Here is a 10,888-nt window from a genome sequence, read left to right on the forward strand (position 1 = left end):
AAGACTTTGAATTCCAGATTCATTCCCTTCCTCCCTTGTCACCCACCCTTACTGGGAAGATAAGCAGTTCAGTATAGGCTGTACATGTGTGGCTAATGCAAAACAATAACATAGCAGATATATTATAAAAGACTGACTATATTTCCCTCCCTCCTATCCCACCTCCCACTTGTTCTATTCTCTGCTTTGATCCCATCCCTTTGCAAAAGTAGGTGCTTCCAACTTCCCTCTCCCCCAGACTGCCCTCCTTTCCATCATCCCCTCTCTCATCCCCTTCCCCCCCTACTCTCCTGGAGGATGAGATACCCTATTTAGTGTGTATTTCATTCCTCAATTCCCCCTCCTCAAGCCAAATGCAATGGGAATAAGGTTGACACATTCCTTTTTGCCTTCCTATTCTTCCCCTCCATTGTAACCATTTTCTCTTGCCTCTTCTATATGAGATAATTTACCCCATTCTGTCTCTGCCCATTTCCTCTCATTATATTCCTCTCTCACCTCTTAATTTCACCTTTTAAGTATCATCCCTTCATGTTAAATTGGTCCTGTGCCCTCTGTCTATGTGTATCTGTAAACATATATACACATATTAACATGTGTATTAGTATGCCCATATACCCTCATATATAGACATATATATATCTATTCCCTTCAACTACTGAGAAAAGTTTCATAAGTTACAATTATTGTTTTTCCATGTAGGAATGTTAATAGTTCAACTTTGATAAGTTCCTTATGGTTTTTTCCCCTGTTTACCTTCTCATGCTTCTCTTGCTTCTTGTATCTGAATGTCAAATTTTCTATTCAACTCTGTTTTTTTTTCATCAAGAATGCTTGAAAGTCCTCTATTTCACTGAATGACCATAATTTCCCCTGAAACATCATACTAAGTTTTTCTGGGTAGGTGACTCTTGGCTTTAATCCCAGCTCCTGTGACCTCCAGAATATCATATTCCAAGCCCTTCTACCCCTCAGTGTAGAAGCTGCCAGATCCTGGGTTATCCTGATTGTGTTTCCACAATATTCAAATTGTTTCTTCCTGGCTGCTTGTAATATTCTCTCCTTAATCTGGGAATTATGGAACCTGGCTATAATATTCCTAGGAGTTTTCTTTTAGGGATATTTTTCAGGAGGTGATCAACTGATTCTTTCAACCTCTATTTTGCCCTCTGGTTCTAAAACATCAGGGCAGTTTTCTTTGAGAACTTCCTGGAGGATGATTTCTAGGTTCTTACTTTGATCATGGCTTTCAGGTAGTCCAATAATTTTTAAATTATCTCTCCTGTAACTTTTTACCAGGTCAGTGATTTTTCCCATGAGATATTTCACATTGCCTTCTATTCTTTCATTTGTTTGGATCTGTTTAACAGCATCTTGATTTTTCATAAAGTCATTAGCTTCCATTTGCCCCAATCTAATTCTGAATCAATGTTTCTCCTCATTGAGCTTTTAAGATTCTTTTTTCCATCTGGCAAATTTGGCTTTTTAAGGTGTTCTTCTCCTCATTGGCTTTTTGAGCCTCTTATGCCATTTGAGTTAGTCTATTTTTTAAGGTGTTATTTTCCTCAGTCAGGCTGTTGACTCTTATTTCGTAATTTTCTTGCATTGTTCTCATTTCTCTTCCCAATTTTTCCTCCACTTCTCTTATCTGCTTCTTAAGGTCCTCTATGGCCTGTAACCAGCTTGTATTTTCCTTTGAAGCTTTTGGTGCAGGAGTTCTGACTTCACTGTCTTCCTCCTGTTCCATGCATTGCTCCTTTTTGTGGCCAGAATAGGAGTCTAATGTTGGAATCTTCTGTCTGCTTTGTTTCCTTTGCCTGGTCATGTTGCCCCTCAGTCACTTGACCCCTGGGCTTTTTGCCACTGTAGGACTCTGCTACCAGACAGGGGAGCTTCTGTCCCAAATGCTGGGGTTTTCTCAGCTGCTGGAGGTATTAGATGGGTGCCCTCTCTGAGGCCTCCACACGCTCTGGAAAGCTGGTCATGCCCCCCATGACCTCCACCCTAGACTGCAATCCAGATCCAAGCAGGTTAAAGCAAGAGCGATTACCCCTCAGACTGGTGCTTGGTCCCCCTACACTTTGCAGGCCAGGAGCTGAACCTGCCACTTGGCAGCATCTCAGCGGCTTCTCACCCTGGGGGGCAAAAAGCCATGCGCTCCCACTCACTGGATCCCAAAGTCCACACTGCACTGACCTCTCACTTTGTCCTTAGCATCTGTGTGTTGATAAATCTGGAAACAGCCACAGCTGCTGCTGATTTGGAGTCCCTCCGGCCAGCCAGCAACTGGTCAGGCCCACCCTGGGGCTAAAGCCTTGGAGTGGGGCTGGTATTGGCTCCCAGAGCCCTGTGGTGGCCTATTCCTGCTGGCCTGCCGGGCTTTCCTCGTCAGGAGGTTAGCTTCTCTGTGTCATTTTGTGGGTTCTGCAGCTCCAAAATTGGCTTAGAGTCCCCTTTTTACATGGATTGTGGAGGGTGAAAGCCAGAGCTGCAGGGAGGTCCTGCTTCTACTCCACCATCTTGACTCTGCCCCCTTTTTATATATTTATTTAATATCAACTTCTTTTCTGAATGTATCCTCCCCACCTCCCCAGCCAGAATTGTTAAAACGCTTTTAATGGTTCTTCATTATATAAATATATATAATATCCATATAAAATCCAAACTCTTGGGCCTAACATTCAAAGCTCTCCATAATCTAGCCCCAAATGATTTTTTCCACCTAGTCTCATGTTTCTCCCCTCTATGAACTTCTCTGCTTTGGGGAGACTAATAAATACACTATTCTTCCTTCTCCCTCACCTGCACCCCCAAACATTGTTATTTTTGCCTAGGATGTCCCTGCCTACTCTTTCCACGCGAATAAATTCTTTCCAGCCTTCAAATCTGTGATCAAGTCTTTATATAATGACTTTCATGACCATCAAAAGCACTTTTCATACACTGCCTTGTGACATTACTTATGTTGTTTTGCATATTGTTAATTGCATGTTAAGGCTTTCACGACCATTCTACCCCTCAGTGATTTTTTTCCTACTAACTACTTTCCTCCTCCTTTCTACTACTTCCTTACAACCTGTATAACCTACGCTGTCTGCCCCTCTCACTTGGCACTCACAATAACGCTGTCTTGTGATATCACTTATATTGTCTTGTATATTGTTATCTGCATTTTAATCTCCTCAGCTAGGTTGTAATGTTGTGAGACTAGGGACCATATGGTTGTCTGTGTTCTAGCATAGATCTATGAACATTATTTTGTAACTTAATACATGTTATAGGGATAGAAAGGAGAAAAGAAGGTAGAAGGAAATCTTGCAATTCTTTGTTATTGCCTAGACAAAGAGTCAGTAAGCAAAAACAAAAAACCCAAGTCTCAAACATCTAAATAACCAGAGTGGGACAAGGTTAAAAACTGAATGCATGTGTTCCATAGACATTTCTGAGCTCGCTAGCATTTAGTAATGAGGCTGTCATCAGAACAAAGCAAAAAAAGGACAAAACAATTGACTCTGGTCATCTAGTTCTCTGACTTTTCCCTAGTTCATTGTTTATCCTCAAATTATTAAGTTTAATTAAATAGGGAATGAAAACCACCTTTTTTTTTACTTTCCTCAAAAACATTTGAATATTAAAGATATTACCATAATTTTTTACTGATTATAAAAGAAAGAAAAAGATAGTTTTGATAAGCTTTTTAACTCATATGTACCAAGGCAAATGTTTGAAAATCTTCATTACTTTTGCATCACTTATTCAGACTTAACTCTTTCCTGGAGGACTCTGATAAAATTGAACTCATACTGACCAAATAGGAATATTACCCAAATTAATTTGAAATAGGTTGATTTGAGTAAAATGTACCTATTAATCGATAATACCCTTGATTCATTTAAAAACCATTTTCATAAAGATTTTATAGTGTGGGAAAAGCCATGTGAATCCATAATTATTATTATCTTTTCAATTATTTATTTTATTTATTATTATAATATTATTTATTAATTATTCACTTTTTAAAATCACTATAGTACTATCCATAATTTTTCCCCAATCTTTTAGAATCTCTTTCCCTTTAAATTATCTTGAAAATTGATTATAGATATTTTAAAAATTGTTACCTTTAACACAGAGTTTTTCGTTTGAACTTGGTTTGGTCTAACTACTCTTCTAATAGGTTATTTCCCATGTAAATGATAATAAGGTCGTGCAAGATTGCTTATTGGATAATCTGATTATTGACATCCAAAAAACCATTAAAAATGGAAAATTGTGCTCCTCAGAGCCATTCTCTGCTATCATGAAGGATAATAGGGCCTCGACATGACATTATGCTAACTGCATCAAGCTTCAGAATACCACATAGCATCTGCAGTGGCATCCAGAATCTGTTTTAAAAAGTGGACCTAACAACTTACACAGGTACAGACTCTGTGTTATTTTGGATACAGAGTACCTGTTGTCTAGACAATGTCATGCATCCAACCATATGCCATAGTCTACCAGGAGTGGGGAACTTGTGGCCTCAAGGCCACACGTGGCTTGCTAGGTCCTCAAGTGCAACCCTTTAACTGAATCCAAAATTCATAGGAAAAATCACCCCCGGGACAACAGCATGCATCCGGCTGCATACTATTATCTAGACTATGGCATGCAGTTGGACAGGTGTCATATACGGAACAAAAAAAAAATAGGCCTAAACTGAACAGGAAGAAGATAACAGTCATTTGGGAAAATGTACAACACTTTTAACCATTCTAAACTGAGCTCTTATTAAAAAAAAAGAAATGCCTTTGAATCTCAACATTCTACCATAATATTATGGGGCTATGAATAGCAAGGTGCCCCAATCTATGTAGAATCTGCTACTGTTGTTGATGCACAATGGCCAAAGGCACTGTGGTAGAATATGGCCTACACTGACTTGTATGAGAAAAGCGATATAAAAGAGCTTATCCAGGGGGTGAGTGATGAAAAAAGAGATAGGCCAATCACGTAGAGAGAGGAAGAGATGACTCATGGCCAGCTGAGTGCTAGACTGAGACCCACGGGGATGTGTTTCCTATTTATCCTGCATATAGCTTGTTTGTACATCTTGGTTTTTTTGTTGTCTCCCCTATTAGATTGTAATCTTGAGGGCAGGGATTGTCTTTTGCCTCTCTTTGTCTTTAGTGCTTAGCCCAGTGCCTAGCTATGACTGAATCATTTAACTTCTCCATACCACCAGAAAACTCTAAGATAACAAATTACAGGTATTAAATAATAGTAATAATGGTAGTGCTAGCATTTATATAGCACTTACTATGTGCTAAACACATTACAAATAATATCTCATTTGATCTTCACAACAACGATGGGAGTAGGTGCTCTTATTATTATTTTGCTTTTTAGAAGGCAATTGGGGTTAAATGACTTGCCCAAAGTCACATGGCTAGTAAGTGTGTCAAGTGTCTGAGGCTAAATTTGAACTCAGGTCCTCCTGACTCCAGGACTGGTGCTCTATTTACTGCACCACCTAGACACCCCTAAGTAGGTGCTATTATTATCCCCATTTTACAGATAAGGCAGACAGAAGTTAAGTGACTTGCCCAAGATCACACAGTTAGTAAGTATGTAAAGCCACATTTAAAGTCAGGTCTTCTTGACTCCAGACCCAGAACTCAATCTGCTAGGCCACCTAGCTGCTGATGTGTTGGTTATTTACAGTTGGTGAGAGATTTCCATACTGATGCAATCAATAACAGGTCCAGATTCCTCCTCCCCCATTTTTTCCCCTTTTTTTTTGAAGCAAGTATCCACTCTAGAAAAATAAGAAGAAAGGCTATTTAATGTCCAGGCATATCTCACAAAAAGTTAATCCAATCAATATCATTTAACAGTAACTTTGCTAATACATGATAAACATAAAAATCCTCTAGTGAGTATAGCCATCATAAAATCCTTCAGGAAATCCTAGAGACAAACTCAGTCAAGCTGTTCAGTTTTAGTCTTTGTTTTTCCCCCTTTAATTATCGGAAATCACAGAGGGAAGGGAGTGCTTCATATGTAAACAGCTCACCAGTTAGAGTATTGCCCTTAGTAGCAGTACCTGTATTCACAGCAAAGAGTTGTCTGGTTCCTTATAAATGTTCTTAGACTGCAAAGGAAAAGAGAACAAGAAAAATTATATTAATGTTTTGGGGGGGGGTTGTTTGTTTTTAGTTTTAGCCCAATTTCTGCAAGTTCAGAATCACCTTCACCTTAGTTCGATGAATCAATTGCACAAAAATAGGAAAGAGAAGGCATAACTAGACAATGGTTGGGGGATTGGGGGGGGGGGGGAGAGGGGAGGAAGCAGCATGCATTGGGTGCAGTGGGACCTGGGACTTTTAATGGATTGTAAGCTCAAGATGAGTCAGCACTGTGACTTAGCCACCAAGAAAGTTCACTTTTATTTGGTTTGCATTAACAGAAGTTTAGCATACAGAAAAAGGAAAGCCTTATTCCCACTGAACTTTGCCCTAGACAGAACACATCTGAAGTATTCAATCCAATTCAATAAGCATTTAATAATTATAACCAGCACTGATATGGTGTTATAAGGCTAGTAAAGATCTTTACATATGTAATCTCATTTAATCCTCACAATATCCCTGTGAGATAAGTGCTATCATTAATCTCCATTTTACAGATGAGGAAACTGAGACTGGGAGGTAAAGGGGTTTAGTCAGGGTCACACATACTGTATGCTTTTAATCTTAACAGAGGTGGGGAGCCTGAGGCCTCCAGGCTATATGTGGCCCTCTAGGTCCTCAAGTGTGGCCCTTTGACTGAATCTAAACTTCATAGAACAAATCCCCTTAATTAAAGAATTTGTTCTATAAAACTTGGACTCAGTCAAAAGGCTGCAACTGAGGACTAGAAGGCCATGTGTGGTCTCTAGGCTGCTAGTTCCCCACCTCTGGATCTATCCTCAGTTTAGTTAGATTAAGTGCATTGTGGATTCAAACTCAGGTCTTCCAAAGTCTCAAGTTCAGTATTCTTCCCACTCTACTGACTAGCACCCGAAAGGAGGCAGTCAATCAGTCAACAAGTATTTATTAAGCAATTACCATTTGCCAGATACTATGTTAATTTCTGGGGATATAAAAAATAAAAAGGCTGGGTGGCTAGGTGGCCCAGTGAATAGAGTACAGGCTCTGGAGTCAGAAGGACCTGAGTTCAAATATGGACTCAGACTCTTGACATACTTACTAGCCGTATGACCTTGGGCAAGTCACTTACCCCCAATTGCCCTGCCTTCCCCTCTCCAAAAAAAAAAAAAAAAAAAAAAAAAAGCAAAAAATAGTCCCTACTTTATCCTCAATGAGTGTACATTCTAATGGGGAAGATAATATATAAATAACTAGGTACATACATGATATATATATATACATATATAGAGAGACTAGGTAAAGAAAATATGGAAAGAAAAAATATTAGTAGTCCAGGGGAACATGAAAAAGCATCACAAAGTGGAATTTAAGCTTAATAGCATGGGATAGCAGATTGAGGACTCACCTCAGAGTTAGGAAAATGTGGGTTCCAATTCCTCTTCTGATACACTGATTGTAGGACCCTGATCAAGTCACATAACATCTCAGCTCCCCAGTTTTCTGTGACTATAATTTGCAGAAATTTTGCATGTATGGAGGAAAGTTCCTTATTAGAATTTCTACCCAAGTGAAATCACTGATTCAAGAGTGAGGGAACCCCATTCCTCCGATAATAACCATAGCAATAGCAACAACAACAATAATAAGCTCTAGGCTCTATACTGAATGCTGGGGATAGAAAGAAAAAAAAAGATGGAGTCTTTGTTTTCAAGGAATATACCTTCTGTTGAAGGAATGCAACATGTACAGAGAAAATTTAAAAAAAAAATCCAGGGGAAGAGCATGAATAACTGAAGGAGTTGAACTCTAAGCCAAATTTTGATTGGAAGCTAGGGAATTTGAATTCAAATCCAGCCTCACATGCTTACTAGCTATGTAACCTTGGGCAAGTCACTTAATCCTGTTTGCCTCAGTTTTCTCACCTGTAAAATGAGCTGGAGAAGGAAATGGCAAAACCACTCCAGCATCTTTTCCAGGAAAACTCCAAATGGGGTCATGAAGAGTCAGACATGACTGAAAATCACTGACCAACAACAACAAGGAATCTATGAGGTAAAGATGAAGAGGGAGAGCATGCCAGGTATGGGAGACAGCCTGGGCAAAGGTATGGAGGTGGGAAATGGAATGTCACAGGGAGGAAAAAGCAGGCAATTTTATTTTAGCTAGAATATAGAGTTGAGTGTAGAGTAATGTGCAATTAGTCTAGAAAGTTAGAACCAGAGTGTGACAAGTTTGAAAAGTTAAACAGAAAAAAATTATATTTTATGTTAGAGGCAAGAGAAAGCCACTAGAATTTCTTTAGTGGAGTAGCAAGAAACATGATCAGACCTGAGCAACATAGTTTAATAAAATCGTTAACAAATTGGGGCATATCTAGAACAGAAGTTCTCAAACTTCTATTGTGTCACGGACCCTTTGGAAATCTGGTGAAAACTTTGTACCCCTTCTCAGAATAAAATTGTTGAGTGCATGAAATAAAATGTAAAGAATTACAACAAAAACCAATTATATTGAAATATGGTTATATAGATCTAGTTAAAAAGTTCACAGATCCTAAGTTAAGAACCTTTAATCTAGAAGGAACTGATCATAATGGGGAGGGACCTGGAAATCATGCCACATGTCTATTAACTGAAAGATCTGGAAAAGAAGATGGGGAGGGAGGAAATTAGTGAGTAGGTAGAATAGCTATCTTCAATTATTTGAAGCACTATCTCATGGATGACAAATTGGTCATTTCTGCCTAAATGTCACAATAATATATCAAACATATCGTTTCCTGAATAGTCCTCTTCTTCTCCCCTCAAACTTTACTTTCCTAATTTTACTGTTTCCATTGGGAATACCACCTCCCTTTCCAATTACCCAGGTTTACAACTTTGGAATAATCCTTGAATCTTTCTTGATGTCTCATATATATTTAGTTGTCAAGTTTTGTCAATTCTATCTTCACAAAATCCTTGCATATATCTCTTCCTCTCTACTCAAAGGCTCCCACTCTGGTTTAGGCCTTCATCCTCTCTTACCTGTACTTTTACAATAGCCTCCTACCTGGCCTTCCTGCTTTCTATGTAACTATCTCCTCTCCAATCCATCTTTCACACAAATGCCAAAATTATTCTAATGCAAAGGTCTGATCATTTTAATCCCCTATTCATAAATCTTCAGTGGTTTCCTATTTCTGTCAGAATAAAATACAAAGTCCTCACAGCCTATTAGTTGTTACCAGCCCACTAGATTTATTAACTGTTCTCCTTAACTCAATATTCAACCTCCTGTCTCTGAGACTATGAAAAGGAGGGCTACCATGTCTGCAATGTGCTCCCTCCTCTGAAACAGGGAATCATTTCTCAGAATCAGGTACAGTTATCCCTTCCTTATTGCAAAAGTTAGGGGCACTGTGCCTCTATGAACTGGAAAATCTGTGTAAAATTTTTTGGCCCTCCCTTGATACCAGAGAAAAAATCTGATTTTTTTTCTTTTTTTTTTTATGGGGTGCCTACAGTACCTTATTGTAAAATTTTGGTTGACATCATATAATATTATGCACATATTTTATGCATTTCTGAGTTTCTAAACTTTTTTCTGTATCATCTACTGTCCTTCATGTCTCATCTGTGGCTTCCACAAAACTCCCCCCAAAGTCCCATTTAATTTCTTATGCCCGCAATATATTGAAACTGTGATGGGGAAAGTCACAATGTAGAAGGGACACTGTACTTGATTTTTTGTGTAATATTTCTTCATTCCCCCTATTGTTTGTATTCTTCCTATTCTCAATTTACCTTGTATTTATATATGTATGTATATGTAATCATAAATTTTATATACACACTATATATATATATATATGTATGTATGTATGACCCAGTAGAATATAAATTCTTCAAAGGCAGAAATTATCTCCTTTTTTTTGGTTTGTTTCTCCATTTTAACTCTGTATCCCCAATACCTAACACAGAGATATAGAAAGATAAACAAAGCTGTTATTAAACATTTACTATTTGTCAGGACCTGCACCTAGGGCTGGGGATAGAAAGCAATAAGAGAGATGATCCCAACCCTCAAGGAGCTACATTTTGATGGGGGAAGATATCCCATAAAAGGGAACTGGAAAGGGGGAAAAAGTCCATACTTGAGGACAAGGTGGAAAAGTAACCCAAAGCTTCCAGGACACAGAGCTTAATCAATCAACAAGCATTCATTAAGGGCAGGCTATATGCCAGGCACATCATCATGATAGATTAAAACTGAAACAGAATAAAAACAAAGCTATAAGGTTTTTCTTACCAGAGGAAACACTGTTTTCCCTACTAGAGGAATTTAGGGAAATGAGAAAAATCAATTTCTTGTTTTGGATTTGATAAGTATTTGCCACATTGGGATATCCATTGGATACCAAATAGGTTTTCATGTTTTGTGAGATTAAAAATAGATTTTGAATCAGCAAGATATAAAAGTACTAGACTTCACTGTTCATAGGTCAAAATATACTACCTAGACAGATAGAGAGATAGAGAAAGATCACATGAGAGACAGAGAGATAGATAAACTATATAGATTAGATATATCTAGATAGATATCCATTTATAGTTTCTAGGGAGTATGTATGTGTATACATACATATATGCATATACATAAGTAATTATTGACAGAAAACATATATGTAAATTGTATATATACATGCACACACAATATCTATATATAAGAAACTAGTATAATGATAGCCAGTCTGAGAGTCTGGAAGAACTGAG

General features: G+C 38.1%; 1 protein-coding gene across 1 annotated transcript in view; it reads left to right on the forward strand.

Annotated features, from left to right (window-relative positions):
- CD96 (CD96 molecule) overlaps positions 1–10,888 on the forward strand; it is a 123,540-nt gene that overhangs the window by 68,660 nt on the left and 43,992 nt on the right. The window lies entirely within an intron of this gene.

This window comes from Petaurus breviceps, unplaced genomic scaffold, assembly GCF_028583685.1.
Source record: "Petaurus breviceps papuanus isolate PSGF00001 unplaced genomic scaffold, PetGlider_PUasm1.0 90792, whole genome shotgun sequence".
In the NCBI taxonomy this organism is placed as follows: Eukaryota; Metazoa; Chordata; class Mammalia; order Diprotodontia; family Petauridae; genus Petaurus; species Petaurus breviceps.